This window comes from Arachis ipaensis, chromosome B03 (assembly GCF_000816755.2).
Source record: "Arachis ipaensis cultivar K30076 chromosome B03, Araip1.1, whole genome shotgun sequence".
Classification (NCBI taxonomy): domain Eukaryota; kingdom Viridiplantae; phylum Streptophyta; class Magnoliopsida; order Fabales; family Fabaceae; genus Arachis; species Arachis ipaensis.
The window spans coordinates 17,974,364-17,991,779 of record NC_029787.2 but is presented as its reverse complement, the minus strand read 5'-3'; the positions used below and the strand labels follow the sequence as shown (position 1 = coordinate 17,991,779).

The 17,416-nt window shown below is 37.2% G+C and overlaps 1 long non-coding RNA gene across 1 annotated transcript; it reads right to left on the bottom strand.

The window, feature by feature from the left end:
• LOC107634277 lies at positions 4,698 to 16,165 on the bottom strand. The gene is made up of 3 exons (XR_001618828.2): positions 16,138 to 16,165; positions 5,140 to 5,242; positions 4,698 to 5,026 (listed from the first exon to the last, which is right to left on the bottom strand). It is a non-coding gene; the product is annotated as an uncharacterized LOC107634277 (long non-coding RNA).

Below are 17,416 nucleotides of genomic sequence, written 5' to 3'. Positions count from 1 at the left end.
CAAACAATACATAAAAAATTTATTTTTTTTATTTTTTTATTTTATTTTCCATCATTTATTCAAACAATGTTTAAAGAGAAATCAGTTAGCTTTTTGGCCTTATGATAGAAATTTTTAGAAATGTCGTTGGGAAACTAGTTCATTTATTAGTGTAACCCCCTTGGTTAAAGAACTCTTGGATTTTGTCGATGTGGTGAATTGTGTTATATGTATTTGTTTTTTAATGTTGGATTAATTTACTTCTCTTCCTTTTGGATACAAGATTTCAATTAATTACATCTTACATTCATCTAATGATTAAAGAGAGTGAATTGATTAGGGATAAAATAAAATATTAAAATAAATAAAAAAAATTAGTTAATTTGTATCTTAAAAATACATTTTAAAAGTAATATTTTTTTTGAAAATATATATTTAATGTATTAAAAATATAAAATATCTTTTAATAATTTTGGTGAAATATTTTTTTACGTACATTTAAAATATATAAGGGAAAAAAAATCTCTATATTAGTTTTGAGCTTGGATTTTTTTCCAAATATTCAAGTCACACGTAAATAGGGGTGACAATAGGGTGAGTCGGGACGAATTTTTGTCCTATTTAATTCTGTCCAACTTTACAATAACCTGCATCGAATTTGTTCTTTTTTTATTGGTAAGTAGTAAAATTTTAAATCCTAACTCGCTCTTGCTAGTATGCACTCCACCTTTATCTGCCTCTATAATTATTAAAATTCAATAAATAAAATTAAATTTTAAAATTTATACTATCATCATCACATATATAATATAAATTAAAATAAAAACCTAAATCCGACTCCGTCCCACCCCACTTAAAAATTCGTTCCGTTAAAAGTCTGTCCTAATATAAGAATAGATAATTATCTACCTCAAACGAATAGAGACAGAATAAGTGTAACACCCCAATTATCCTAAGCCTTACCTCTAGCCGTAAGGCAAAGGTTAATCAAAAGTTACGACAATTCTAAGGCTTATACATATTTATATAGAAGGAAATAATATATTCTAGAAGCCTGAAGAAGGATTGAGCTCAAAAATAGGATTACAAAAGCGCGAAATGTTCACACGAAGCTAACGCATAAGATACACAATATAGATGCAAAGGAATGGAATATATATAGATATAATAGTGTAATAATCATAGAGGACTAGTCGCGACTTCCGGAGTTTAAGCCGACTAGTATATACAGACATACAGAGTTTGGAGTTAAAAACAATTTATACAACTATTCTCTCAAATAAGCCTCTAAGGCCATAAAGATAAATATACAAAAGATGTGAGAGCAACTATAACAAAGAAAAACATAAATAAACCAAGGAGGAACCATACTCTGCTCTGTCACCATATCCGCAATCTCACTGAGGTGGACTACGACCTGTATCTGAAAAACAACAACAAAGTATGGAATGAGAACCGGAGGTTCTTAGTATGGTAACAATGCCCAATGATGTAAGATGTAAGGTTTCGGGACGCCGAAGGCAATCCTAGAACTTCACATCACATACAGATATTCAAGCTTAGAACAAAATAAATAAAAATATAAAGAACTTAAACCATAAACCGGGTTATCCAAACTTAGGAGAATTCTAACTAATACTAATCACACCGCTGTATCCCACAGCCTTCGCCAACCTAACCTCCGTGCGATCCCATCGCCACCGCCTACCTAACCTCCTCAGCACCGGACAATCACAATTAATGCAAACAAGTAAAACACAGATAATATTCATATACAACAAGTAGTTCAAGAAGCAGGTAGGCATGTTATACAATTAGGCAAACTCAAGTAAATAAAGCAAGCAAGTATATAGGAGATGCACATGATGAATGTCTGCCCTATTGGCTGTGATATCACATGTCGGTTAATGCCAAACCCGACAGAAAATCCGGTTGACAACTCCCGGATTAGTCTCTCTATTGCGCATAAGGAGGAATAATTCCGAGGGATGAGTGCCCTACCACCTTCTCCTTTCAGAGGGAAACATTCCGAGGGAGCGTGCCCTACCACCTTTCTCTGGTTGCCGCATGATTCCGTGATGGGTTAGTGCCTTACCACCTTGCAATCAGAGAGAAGTCGCATTTTCATGAGGAATAATTTCGAGGAATAAGTGCCCTACCACCTTCTCCTTTCAGAGGGAAATATTCTGAGGGAGCGTGCCCTGCCACCTTCCTCTGGTTGCGAGAAATATGAGTGAGAAGTCCAGCTTCAACCCTCACATCCAAACATAGGCGGGAGACTGCCATAGCCCCTACGACGGAGAACAATACATATCATAATCACATAGGTCACTGCTCATAGCACACTTCCACTCATACTCATTCCATTAACCATATTCATTTTTTTCCAAGTTCTCATCTCATCACAACCATCATCAATTCATATCTTTCCATTCCGAACTCACTAGTTTGTCAATCTCTCAATTTATATACCCTCCTTCCTTCTCACTCTACCAAACCCATCCTCACTACACCAGAAACCTAAGCCTCCGTTCTCTAACTTTCCAAAATACTACCAACTCAAACCTCCTAGGACCTTTTCCATGTTCTAATGCCCAAAAATAAGCCCAAGAGTCTCAAAATGGTGTCACAGAAGCTTACAAGCTTGTTGGGAAGGTGAAACAATTGAAAACAAAGTTTAAGTTTGAGAAATAGGGCGTGTGCGTACGCACAGGAGTGTGCGTGCGCACGCCCAGGAAGTTTCAAAACGTGTGCGTACGCACAGGGGTGTGCGTACGCACAGGTACCAAAATTCACAATATCTGTTCACTCGCACAACCTGTGCTAGCACCCCCAACAGACTGACCTTCCCAACGTGTGCGTTCGCACAGGGCTGTGCGTACGCACAGGTTGTAATTCCATATTTGGTATGCACGCGCACAAGCTGTGCTAACACTGCGAACATGGAGCCTTCCCCTGCGTGTGCGTGCGCACAGGTCTGTGCGTTCGCACAGATCAAGATTTTCGCAGGGTTGTGCATGCGCACATACCATAAATCCCAAAATTCTGCAACTTTGCAAAATTTCAGATTTTTAACACCAACTTTGAATGATCATAACTTCCTCTACAAAAACCCAAATCTTACAAACTTTATATCAAATTGAAGGGTTTTCAATAAGCTTTACTTCTAAATAAGTTTCAACGAATTTGAAAAACTGAGGCAAAATTTATGATCAGACAAAGTTTATCAAAACCCACTTTTACCAAAAGTCTCAAAACCTCAACATTACCAACATTTCCAACCAAAACCAAATCAAAACCTACCCAATCATTATAAACCACTACCACACTCAACATCTTACCTCTTCATATCATTCTCCTCCATTTCACACTTAAATTACTCAACCATTATACCATATCTCACCACCAATCCATAACTTTCCATTCAATCATAATTCCACACTCATAATCATCATCATTCAACAACAACCTCAACAACCAAAACAAATCCTCATCAATTCCAATAATCATTACCAGAAAAAATCTAACATTAAACAAGTCCATCATAAAACTCATCAACACCAATTACACTCATCAATCATCATCAATTACACTAACCAACCATATAAAATCATCATCAACATCCATCTTCAAATGTTAACACCCACCAACATAATTTATCAATATTCATCATCTATCAATACCAAGCATCACACCCAATCTCATTTCATCTCAATCTAATTATTTCACACCATATTTATCATTACAACATCATAATTCATCAATACACTCAAAAATCATCAACTCATCATAATTCATCATAAATTATCATTCAACAACTCAAATCCTCAAATCATTATACATCATCATCATACAACAATTCCAACATCCAATTTAATTCAATCATATCCTATGGGTCACTAGCCTAAGTGTCCAGAAACATTACATATTAGATAAATGAAACCGAAACCATACCTTGACCAATTTCCAAACGCGTCAAACACCAAACGAAGCCACCAAACTTGATCCAAAGCCTCAACCAACTCCAACAAACACCAAAGCTCAAACTAACAACACATATATCACCAAAATCAAAACCTAAGATATACAAAACAACTAAACACAAGGGTTTAGTGAAACCTTACCTTACCCAACAAGGTTAGGGATAAAATCCAACAATTACCCGCTACTAGAGATCACCTAAACAACCAAAACCATAAAATCTACTCAAAAACCAAACATAAAAATGCACAGAATCTAGGGATGGAAACTGGGGATGGAGTTTCAAGTTCTTGCCAAAAAAAACTTAGATAGAATGGAAGATCTCGTCAAGAGCTTTGCGTGGCCGCAAACGACTCATCAATCGGAGCTCCAGATCAAAAGTTAAGGTTTCCGGAAGTGGAGGATGAATAATGTCATCTCTCTTCTCCTCTCCTCTCTAAAACCGCGGCCCTCTCTCTCTTAGGGCTGGAAAATGAGCTCAAAGCTCATTACATGAGCTTATATATGTTGGACCTTGGACCCAACTTGGGTCCGGTCCAACTCGTTAGCGTTTTTAGCTCGTTCGGCCCAACTTTGGGCCAAACCTTTAACACTGACGCCCGATTTTCTATTTCTAATATTTTTCTAAGGTTTCGACTGTTTCCACTTTTTCTCGCACAATACCCGGCAGACTTAAACCGGTTCGACCGGTTCAACTACCGGTTTGCGGTCAGTTTTTCACAGAAAACCAAGGTTGGGAAAACTGAACCGGTCAACAAACCGGTAAGGTGACTGGTTCACTGGTTTAACGGTTCGACCGAAGTTCGACTAGGATTCAACCGGTTTAATTAAATATTAAATAAAATTATTAAAAATTCAATATACAATTTCAAATAATTAAATTTAATAATTTTAAATATTAAATAACATTGAGTAAGCTCCATATTTTTTTCACATTACTGCTTGAATCTCCCAAAGTAACAGCAAAGACAACATCAAATCCTCCTGCTTCTGGAACTCCAGCCAACAACACTCCTTCCAAGTTCAGTGTAGCATCTAAAAGTTTTGTTTGTGATTCTGGTTCAATCTGCATGAAATGCAAAGAAACAGTAGTTACTAGCAGCAGATACCATTTATAATCAACATCATTCAGACAGAAGAAGCATAATAATAAGTGTAAAATCAATGAAAAGAACTTACAGGAACACCTGCAGTCTCATCTAATCCCAAGCATAGCTTCTTTTGCACCTAACAATGCTTTATTAACTGCTTTCTTATTGGGTTTAGAAACTTACTCTATCCACTGTGAGAATTACATTTTCAACATCAACACAAAAGAAAAGTGATGAGCGGATAATTTATACGCTTTTTGGCATTGTTTTTAGGTAGTTTTCAGTGTGTTTTAATTATTTTTTAGTATATTTTTATTAGTTTTTATTCAAAATTCACATTTCTGGACTTTACTATGAGTTTGTGTGTTTTTCTGTGATTTCAGGTAATTTCTGGCTAAAATTGAGGGACCTGAGCAAAATCTGATTCAGAGGCTGAAAAAGGACTGCAAATGTTGTTGGATTCTGACCTCTCTGCACTCGAAATGAATTTTCTGGAGCTACAAGAGCCAAATGGCGCGCTCTCAATTGCATTGGAAAGTAGACATCCAGGGCTTTCCAGCAATATTAATAGTTCATACTTTTCTCGAGTTTAGATGACACAAACTGACGTTCAACGCCAGTTCTCTGCCCTATTATGGCGTTAAACGCCAGAAACAAGTTACAAGGTAGAGTTAAACGCCCAAAACAGGTTACAACCTGGCGTTTAACTCTAGAAACAGCCTAGGCATGTGTAAAGCTCAATTCTCAGCCTCAGCACACACCAAGTGGGTCCCAGAAGTGGATTTATGCACTATCTATCATAGTTTACTCATTTTCTGTAAACCTAGGTTACTAGTTTAGTATTTAAACAACTTTTAGAGATTTATTTTGGACCGGATGACATTTTCACGTTTTACATTGTATCTCTACGGCATGAGTCTTTAAACTCCATGATTGGGGGTGAGGAGCTCTGCTGTGTCTCGATGAATTAATGCAATTACTTCTGTTTTCTATTCAAACACGCTTGTTTCTATTCTAAGATATTCACTCGTACTTAACCATGATGAATGTGATGATCCGTGACACTCATCATCATTCTCAACCTATGAATGCGTTCCTGACAACCACTTCCGTTTTACCTTAGATTGAGTGTGTATCTCTTAGCCTCTTGGTTCATGATCAGAGTCTTCGTGGTATAGGCTAGAATTATTGGCGGCCATTCCTGAGATCCAAAAAGTCTAAACCTTGTCTGTGGTATTCCGAGTAGGATCAGGGAAGGGATGACTGTGACGAGCTTCAAACTCACGAGTGTTGGGCGTAGTGACAGACGCAAAAAAATCAACGGATTCTATTCCAACATGAGTGAGAACCGACAGATGATTAGCCGTGCGGTGACAGCGCATTTGGACCATTTTTACTGAGACGATGGATGGTAGCCATTGACAACGGTGATCCACCAACATACAGCTTGCCATGGAAGGAGACCTGCGTGCGTGAAGAAGAAGATAGTAGGAAAGCAGAGGTTCAGAAGGCAGAGCATCTCTAAAACCTCAATCTGTTCTCCATTACTGCATACAAGTACTATTTAATTTATGTTTTTTTTACTCTTCATAAATATAAGCACTCTTATTATTGATCTCCTGACTAAGAATTACAAAATAACCATAGCTTGCTTCAAGCCGACAATCTCCGTGGGATCGACCCTTACTCACGTAAGGTATTACTTGGACGACCCAGTGCACTTGCTGGTTAGTGGTACGAGTTGTGAAAAGTGTGATTTACAATTCGTGCACCAAGTTTTTGGTGCCGTTGCCGAGGATTGTTCGAGTTTGGACAACTGACGGTTTATTTTGTTGGTTAGATTAGGAAAAAATTTTCTTTTTGGTTTAGAGTCTTCTATTATAGTTTTTGGTTAAAATTTTAAAATCCTTATTTTATTTTTCTAAATTATTTTCGAAAATTTTTAAAACCAATAACTTCATGATTTAGTCTCCTGTTTGAGTTTAGTTTCATATTTTAAGTTTGGTGTCAATTGCATGTTTTTATTTTCCTTTAAATTTTTGAATTTGTGTTCATTGTTCTTTCTTGATCTTCAAGTTGTTCTTGCTATTTTTCTTGTTTGATCTTTAGTTTTTCCTGTTCTGTGTCTTTTCTTGTTTTTCTTGTGTGTTTTCAATTTATCAGTATTCAAAAAATTTATATACATTAAATACCTTTTTTAAAACACGTTAAATTTATAGTTCAGTTGGCTAGAGCGTTGTGCTTATGTTCTTGGTAATTGGGTATCTTTCTTTTAAAACTTTTTCAAAAATAATTTTTCTTTGATTAAATCTTGTGTCAAACTTTTAAGTTTGGTGTTCTCTTGTTACTTTTCTTTAATTTTCGAAAATTTATTTTTATTTTTCTAAAAATTTTAAGTTTGGTGTTCTTTTTATGTTCTTGAGTCTTTGAATTTTATTCTTGTTGTTCTTGTGAGTCTTCAAGGTGTTCTTGAGTCTTCTTTGTATTTTGATCTTAAAATTTTTAAGTTTGGTGTTCGTCCTTGGAGTTTTCCCTCCAAAATTTTTGAAAAACAAGGAGCATTAGATCTAAAAATTTTAAGTCTTGTGTCTTTTGTGTGTTCTTCTCTTTCCTCATTAAATTAAAAAAAAATATCTTTTCTCTTTATTTTAAGTTAATTTTCGAAATTTACAAAAGAATTTCAAATTTTTATTTTAAAATTTCTATTTTATCTTATCTTAGTTTTAAAAATTTCAAAATTCAAAATTTTTTTTTCAAAAAAATCATATCTTTTTCAAAATCTTATCTTATCTGATTTCAAATTTCAAATTTCAACTTCCAAAATTCAAAATTCAAATTTCAAAATTCAAATTTCAAAATTTAAATTTTAAAATTTAAAATTCAAAATTTAATTTTCAAATTTAAAAATCAAATCTCTTCAAAATTTAAATCTTTTTCAAATCCTTATCTTATATTGTTGACTTTTTCGAAAATTCAAATTTCAATTTTCAAATTTAAATTTCAAAACTTTTTAATTTAAATTCCTTATATTCTCTTACCTAGCTTATCTTATCTTTTCTAATCTCAAATCTTAAAATCAAATCTTTTTCATATCTTTTTTATTTATTTATTTATTTTATTTTCTTACAAATATCTTTAATTTTAAGACATATCTTTTTTCAGAACTTCCTAACCAATTTTTCTCTCTTCATTTTTCGAAAATCCTCACCCACATCTTTTTCAAATCTTTTTAATTAATTAATTTAGTTTTCAATTTTCTTTTATTTCTTTTTCTTCTAATTTTCGAAATTATACTCAATTTTTCATTTATTTTATTTTAATTTCGGTTTAAAAAAAATTTTATTTGCAATCCGCATAATCTCCCTTTCTCTATCATGGACCTAAGTGGAAATGAACAGTCCAGAAGGACTCTGGGGTCATATGCTAACCCCACTACTACTGCATATGGGAGCAGTATCTGTATACCCCCATAAGAGCCAACAGTTTTGAGCTAAACCCTCAGTTCATTATCATGGTGCAGCAAAATTGCCAGTATTCTGGTCTTCCACCGGAAGAACCTACTGAGTTTCTGGCACAGTTCTTACAATTTGCTGACACAGTACGTGATAAGGAAGTAGATCAAGATGTCTACAGATTATTACTGTTTTCATTTGCTGTAAAAGATCAAGCTAAGAGGTGGTTAAATAACCAACCCACAGCAAGCATAAGGACATGGAAACAGTTATCAGACAAATTCTTGAATCAATATTTTCCTCCAAAAAGGATGACACAGCTAAGGCTGGACATCCAAGGCTTTAAACAAGAGGGTAATGAATCTCTTTATAATGCCTGGGAGAGGTACAGAGGGATGCTAAGGAAATGCCCCTCTGAAATATTTTCAGAGTGGGTGCAGTTAGACATCTTTTACTATGGGCTTACAGAAAAGGCCCAGATGTCTCTAGACCACTCAGCTGGTGGGTCTATACACATGAGAAAGACAATTGAAGAGGCTCAAGATCTCATTAATACGGTTGCTAGAAATCAATATCTATACTTGAGTAGTGAGTCCTCCATGAAGGAAGAAGCTAAAGTAGTATCCACTGAACTTAGTCCTCAGGAACAAGTTGCTGAACTCAATCAGCAACTATCTTCTATAACAAGGCAGTTAGCAGAAGTTAAGGAGATGCTACAAGAAACCAAAAATGCAAACAAGGATATGGAATCACAATTGAATCAGACAAAACAGTAGTTATAAAAATAGATAACAGAGGAGTGCCAAGCAGTTCAATTAAGAAGTGGAAAAATATTAAATACCTCAACTCAAAGCAGCAGAAATCTAAGAAAAGAACAGTTGACAGAGGATGAGCAACCTGCTACCCAAAATCCCTCTGAGGACAATAAGAGCCCAGAGAGGAATAAGTCTGGCGTTCAAACACCAGAAAAGGGTGAGAATCTGGCGTTCAACGCCCAATCTATGTTCAGTTCTGGCGTTTAAATGCCAATGAGGGATCAGACACTTGCAAGTGCTGATAATAACTCCCTCAAGAAGGCTTCTCAACCTACCTCTATAGGAAATAAACCTGCAACAACTAAGGTTGAAGAATATAAAGACAAAATGCCTTATCCTCAGAAACTCCACCAAGCGGAACAGGATAAACAATTTGCCCGCTTTGCAGACTATCTCAGGACTCTTGAAATAAAGATTCCATTTGCAGAGGAACTTGAGAAAATACCCTCTTATGCTAAGTTCATGAAAGAGATCTTAAGTCATAAGAAGGATTGGAGAGAAACAGAAAAAGTTTTTCTCACTGAAGAATGCAGTGCAGTCATCCTAACAAGCTTACCAGAAAAGCTTAAGGATCCTGGAAGCTTTATGATACCATGCACATTAGAGGGTGCTTGTACCAAGACAGCTCTATGAGATCTTGGGACAAGCATCAACCTAATCCTTGCATCCACTATCAGAAAATTTGGCTTGACTGAAGAGGTCAAACCAACCCGGATCTGTCTTCAACTTGCTGATGGCTCTATTAAATACCCATCAGGCATAATTGAGGACATGATTGTCAAGGTTGGGCCATTTGCCTTCCCTACTAACTTTGTAGTGCTGGAAATAGAGGAGCACAAGAGTGCAACTCTCATTCTAGGAAGACCATTCCTAGCAACTGGACGAACCCTCATTGACGTCCAAAAAGGGGAGATAACCCTGAGAGTCAATGAGGATGAGTTTAAGTTGAATGTTGTCAAAGCTATGCAACATCCAGACACATCAGAAGACTGCCTGAGCGTTGATATTATTGACTCCCTGGTGGAAGAGGTCAATATGACTAAGAGTCTTGAATCAGAACTAGAGGACATTTTTAAAGATGTTCAGCCTGATCTGGAGGAACCAGAGGAAATAAAAGAACCTATGAAAACTCCTCAGGAAGAGGAGAAACCTCCTAAATCCGAGCTCAAACCACTACCACAATCCCTAAAATATGCATTTCTGGGAGAAGGTGACACTTTTCCTGTAATCATAAGCTCTGCTTTAGAGCCACAGGAAGAGAAAGCACTAATTCAGGTGCTAAGGACACACAAGACAGCTCTTGGGTGGTCCATAAGTGATCTTAAGGGCATTAGCCTAGCCAGATGCATGCACAAGATCCTATTGGAGAATGATGCTAAGCCAGTGGTTCAACCACAGAGGCGGCTAAATCCCGCCATGAAGGAGGTGGTGCAGAAAGAGGTCACTAAGTTACTAGAGGCTGGGATTATTTATCCTATTTCTGATAGTCCCTGGGTGAGCCCTGTCCATGTTGTCCCTAAGAAGGGAGGTATGACAGTGATTCATAATGAAAAAAATGAACTGGTTCCTACAAGAACAGTTACAAGGTGGCGTATGTGTATTGACTACAGAAGGCTCAATACAGCCACCAGGAAGGATCACTTTCCTTTACCATTCATAGATCAGATGCTAGAGAGACTAGCAGGTCATGAATATTACTGCTTTTTGAATGGCTATTCAGGCTACAACCAAATTACAGTGGATCCTCAGGACCAAGAGAAAACAGTATTCACATGTCCTTCTGGAGTGTTTGCCTACAGAAGGATGCCTTTTGGTCTGTGCAATGCACCTGCAACCTTTCAGAGGTGCATGCTCTCTATCTTCTTTGATATGGTAGAAAAATTCTTGGAAGTCTTTGTGGATGACTTTTCGGTATTTGGAGACTCATTCAGCTCCTGCCTTGACCATTTAGCACTTGTTCTGAAAAGATGCCAAGAGACCAACCTAGTTTTAAACTGGGAAAAATGTCACTTTATGGTGACTGAAGGAATTATCCTTGGACATAAAATTTCGAACAAGGGAATAGAGGTGGATCAAGCTAAGGTAGAGGTAATTGAAAAATTACCACCACCCACCAATGTTAATACAATCAGAAGCTTTCTGGGGCATACAGAATTCTATAGGAGATTTATAAAGGATTTTTCAAAAATCGCAAAACCTCTGAGCAATCTGCTAACTGCTGACACGCCATTTGTGTTTGACACAGAGTGTCTGTAGGCGTTTGAAACTCTGAAAGCTAAGCTGGTCACAGCACCTGTTATTTCTGCACCAGATTGGACAGTACCTTTGGAACTAATGTGTGATGCCAGTGACCATGCCATTGGTGTAGTATTGGGACAGAGGCATAACAAGCTTCTGCATGTCATTTATTATGCTAGCCGTGTTTTAAATGATGCCCAGAAAAATTACACAACCACAAAAAAAGAGCTGCTTGCAGTGGTTTATGCCATTGACAAGTTTAGATCATACTTAGTAGGATCAAAAGTGATTGTGTACACTGACCATGCTGCTCTTAAGTATCTACTCACAAAGCAGGATTCAAAGCCCAGGCTCATAAGATGGGTGTTGCTTCTGCTAGAGTTTGATATAGAAATAAGAGACAGAAAAGGGACAGAGAATCAAGTAGCTGATCACCTGTCCCGGATAGAACTAGTAGCAGGAGCATCCTTCCCTCCTACTGAGATCTCTGAAACCTTTTCAGATGAGCAATTGTTTGCTATTCAGGAAGCTCTGTGGTTTGCAGACATTGCAAACTATAAGACTCAAGGTTCTCCTTCTGTAACTATGGAGAGGAAGCATGAAAAGCTTCTCTCAATACAGAGTCAAACAAAACTCCCACTTTCATACTCTAAGTTTGGTGTTGGGAGGCCACAACTAAATTCTAAGTTTGGTGTTGAGAGGCCCCAACCCTGCTCTGATTATCTGTGAGGCTCCATGAGAGCTCACTGTCAAGCTATTGACATTAAAGAAGCACTTGTTGGGAGGCAAACCAATGTTATTTAATTATATCTATTTATTTTCCATTGCTATTTTATGTTTTCTTTAGGTTGATGATCATGTGAAGTCACAAAAACAACTGAAAAATCAAAAACAGAATGAAAAACAGCATTAAAAACAGCTCACCCTGGAGGAAGAGCTTACTGGCGTTTAAACGCCCGTAAGAAGCATCAGAATGGCGTTTAACGCCAGAAAGAAGCATCAAGCTGGCGTTAAACGCCAGAAACAAGCACTAGACTGGCGTTTAATGCCAGAACAGAGCATTAAGTTGGCGTTTAACGCCAAGAAAGGGAGAAAAGCTGGCGTTTAACGCCAGAAACAAGCAGCAGTCTGGCGTTAAACGCCAGGATTGCACACTAAGGGCATTTTTGCATGCCTCAATGGAGCAGGGATGATAAGTCCTTGACCCCTCAGGATCCCCACCTGCCACACCTTTTCATACACACTTCCCCCACCCTTGGCCGAACCCACCACACACCTCCTTCTCCTCATTTCCTCCTTCTTTTGCTCGAGGACGAGCAAACATTTTAAGTTTGGTGTGGAAAAAGCATTGCTTTTTTGTTTTTCCATAACCACTAATGCCTCAAGGGATGCACTTTCCTCCACAAAACTATTGGGAGTAGATTAACACCTCCCTAGGAGAATTAAGTTCCAACATGGGACAACTAAGGGTGGAGCACCAAGAGCATTCCATCCTCCTCCATGAAATTATAGAAGATCAAAGAGCTATGAGGGAGGAGCAACAAAGGCAAGGAAGAGACATAGAGAAGCTCAAGAGCACTATTGGTTCTTCAAAAGGAAGAAGACGCCACCCTCACTAAGGTGGACCCGTTCCTTAATCTCTTTGTCTATTTACTTTTTCTGTTTTCATTCTCTATGCTTTATTTATGTTTGTGTCTTTATTACATGATCATTAGTGTCTAGTGTCTATGCCTTAAAGCTATGAATGTCCTATGAATCCATCACCCTTCTTAAATGAAAAATGTTTTAATCACAAAAGAACAAGAAGTACATAATTTTGAATTCATCCTTGAAATTAGTTTAATTATATTAATGTGGTGACAATACTTTTTGTTTTCTGAATGAATGCTTGAACAATGCATATTTTTGAATTTGTTGTTTATGAATGTTAAATTTGCTGGCTCTTGAAAGAATGATGAAAAAGGAGAAATGTTATCTGATAATCTGAAAAATCTTAAAATTGATTCTTGAAGTAAGAAAAAGCAGTGAATAACAAATCTTGCGAAAAAAAAAAAAGAAAAAAAAAAGAAAGAAAAAGAAAAAGTAAGCAGAAAAAGCCAATAGCTCTTTAAACCAAAAGGCAAGAGCAAAAAGCCAATAACCCTTTAAACCAAAAGGTGAGGGTAAAAAGGATCCAAGGCTTTGAGCATTAATGGATAGGAGGGTCCGAAGGAATAAAATCATGGCCTAAGCGGCTAAACCAAGCTGTCCCTAACCGTGTGCTTGTGGCGTGAAGGTGTCAAGTGAAAAGCTTGAGACAGAGTGGTTAAAGTCGAGGTCCAAAGCAAAAAGAGTGTGCTTAAGAACTCTGGACACCTCTAATTGGGGACTTTAGCAAAGCTGAGTCACAATCTGAAAAGGTTCACCCAGTTATGTGTCTGTGGCATTTATGTATCCGGTGGTAATACTGGAAAACAAAGTGCTTAGGGCCACGGCCAAGACTCATAAAGTAGCTGTGTTCAAGAATCAACATATTGAACTAGGAGAATTAATAACACTATCTAAATTCTGAGTTCCTATAGATGCCAGTCATCCTGAGCTTCAAAGGATAAAGTGAGATGCCAAAACTGTTCAGAGGCAAAAAGCTACTAGTCCCGCTCATCTAATTGGAGCTAAGTTTCATTGATATTTTGGAATTTATAGTATATTCTCTTCTTTTTATCCTATTTGATTTTCAGTTTCTTGGGGACAAAAAACAATTTAAGTTTGGTGTTGTGATGAGCAGATAATTTATACGCATTTTGGCATTGTTTTTAGGTAGTTTTCAGTGTATTTTAATTACTTTTTAGTATATTTTTATTAGTTTTTATTCAAAATTCACATTTCTGGACTTTACTATGAGTTTGTGTGTTTTTTTGTGATTTCAGGTAATTTCTGGCTGAAATTGAGGGACCTGAGCAAAATCTGATTCAGAGGCTGAAAAAGGGCTGCAAATGCTGTTGGATTCTGACCTTCCTGCACTCGAAATGGATTTTCTGGAGCTACAGAAGTCCAAATAGCGCGCTCTTAATTGCATTAGAAAGTAGACATCCAGGGCTTTTCAGAAATATATAATAGTCCATATTTTTCCCGAGTTTAGACGATGCAAACTAGCGTTCAACGCCAGTTCTCTGCCCTATTCTGGCGTTAAACGCCAGAAACAGGTTACAAGTTGGAGTTAAACGCCCAAAACAGGTTACAACCTGGCGTTTAACTCCAGAAACAGCCTAGGCACGTGTAAAGCTCAAGTCTCAGTCCCAGAACACACCAAGTGGGCCCCGAAAGTAGATTTCTGCACTATCTATCATAGTTTACTCATTTTCTGTAAACATAGGTTACTAGTTTAGTATTTAAACAACTTTTAGAGATTTATTTTGGACCGGATGACATTTTCACGTTTTACATTGTATCTCTACGGCATGAGTCTCTAAACTCTATGATTGGGGGTGAGGAGCTCTGCTGTGTCTCGATGAATTAATGCAATTACTTCTATTTTCTATTCAAACACGCTTGTTTCTATTCTAAGATATTCACTCGTACTTAACCATGATGAATGTGATGATCTGTGACACTCATCATCATTCTCAACCTATGAACGCGTGCCTGACAACCACTTCCATTCTACCTTAGATTGAGTGTGTATCTCTTAGCCTCTTGCTTCATGATCAGAGTCTTCGTGGTATAGGCTAGAATTATTGGCGGCCATTCCTAAGATCCGGAAAGTCTAAACCTTGTCTATTGTATTCCGAGTAGGATCAGGGAAGGGATGACTGTGACGAGCTTCAAACTCATGAGTGTTGGGCGTAGTGACAGACGCAAAAGAATCAACGGATTCTATTCCAACATGAGTGAGAACCGACAGATGATTAGCCTTGCGGTGACAGCGTATTTGGACCATTTTCACTGAGAGGATGGATGGTAGCCATTGACAACGGTGATCCACCAACATACAGCTTGCCATGGAAGGAGACCTGCGTGCGTGAAGAAGAAGACAGTAGGAAAGCAGAAGTTCAGAAGGCAGAGCATCTCTAAAACCTCAATATGTTCTCCATTACTGCATACAAGTACTATTTAATTTATGTTTTTTTACTCTTCATAAATATAAGCACTCTTATTATTGATATCCTGACTAAGAATTACAAAATAACCATAGCTTGCTTCAAGCCGACAATCTCCGTGGGATCGACCCTTACTCACGTAAGGTATTACTTGGACGACCCAGTGCACTTGCTGGTTAGTGGTACGAGTTGTGAAAAGTGTGATTTACAATTCGTGCACCAAAAAACAAAAACATGAAAGCCTGAAGTGTAAAAACATGACCAAAATAAATTAACTAAAAAAATACAGAATCATTCAGCAACCGAAAATCAGTAAAGCCAGTTCAAATTAACAAAATCAGTAAATCCAGTATTAACAAAATTAGTAAATCCAGTATTAACAAAATCAGTGCAAATTAACAAAAGTATTAACAAAATCTGCAAATCAGCATTCAGCAATTCCATATTATTAATAATAGTGCAAATTACAAAACAAGAAAAAATAATTCCAAGCAACAGTGCTTACTGGCGGTGAGGGAGGAAAGGAAGTGACGACGATGGAGGAGCGAGAACTACCGGCAAAGACAGAGAGAGAGCTCGAACAGAGGAGACGATGACCGAGAACGATGAGAGGAGAGGAGAGTAGGAGACCTTCCTACGACAGCGGCGAAATGAGGAAGGATGAGAAGAGGGATGGCGGTTGTGGGCTGCGTTCAAACTTCCGCCGAACAGAGCTTCCAGCCTTCCACACGCGACACCGCACCCATCGTCTGTGCGGAGGAGAAGAGCGGCGATGACTTCGAAGAGAAATGGTGGCTACGGGCTGCGTTCGAAGTTCGGAGGAGAAGAGTTTGGCCGTTTGGGGACTAGGGTTCCCCAATTTTCAGAGAGAAAGAGAGGAGTGGGGTCTGGGATGGCAAATACGGGGGTATTGGGGCAGTGCATGTTTTTTTTTTATATATATAAACTTAAACGGTGCCATTTTGAGGTAGCCACAAAACCGGAAATCTCTAAAAAATCCGGCCGGTTTTGACGGTTCACCGGTTAACCGCCGGTTCGACCAATTTTTTAACCGATTTTTTGCCAAATGGTTTTTATAGTCAACCGAATCGATTAGATGACTGATTTCGGTTATTCTGGTTGAATCGGTCGGTCCGGTTCAATTTTTAGAACCATATAAAAAACATATTTTCTAACTCGAAAAGACTTACTAAATCCAAAAATCATATTTAAATCCCCAAATTCTCATTCTAACTTTTTGAAACTTAATTTAGACATTTAAATTATTTTATTCATGAAAATTCTGATTCTTACAATAAGTACCCACCCATTCGAGTAATATTGTTATACGTACGCGTAAAGTTGCAACAGTAGTTAACGAAAAAATGCCGATGATAATCGATGATTCCATAAAAAATCATTAATACATGGTATGCCTAAAAGTTTAGGCTAGTTAGACTAAATGCTGACGTCATCATGTCATCAGTTTTATCCAGCCCTAAATTAGAACTTACTAAATACACTTAAAATTGTAAGTTTGTAACCTTAGCCATTAAGATTGTTTCACATCAGAAATTTTATTTCATTTAACGAGATCTGTTTGAAGTATCATTATTATGACATAAAGTTCCCTTTTCCAGCTTAATTAAGAAGGAAGAATTGTTTACTTTATCATAAAAGAGGTGATGATATAAAAATGTGACATGTACGTTGAGCGGCAAAATCCCCAAGATTATATCTAATTTATATCTCAACAATTAAAAAATTATTTTTTACCTAATAGAATATATTAGAATGAATTAATA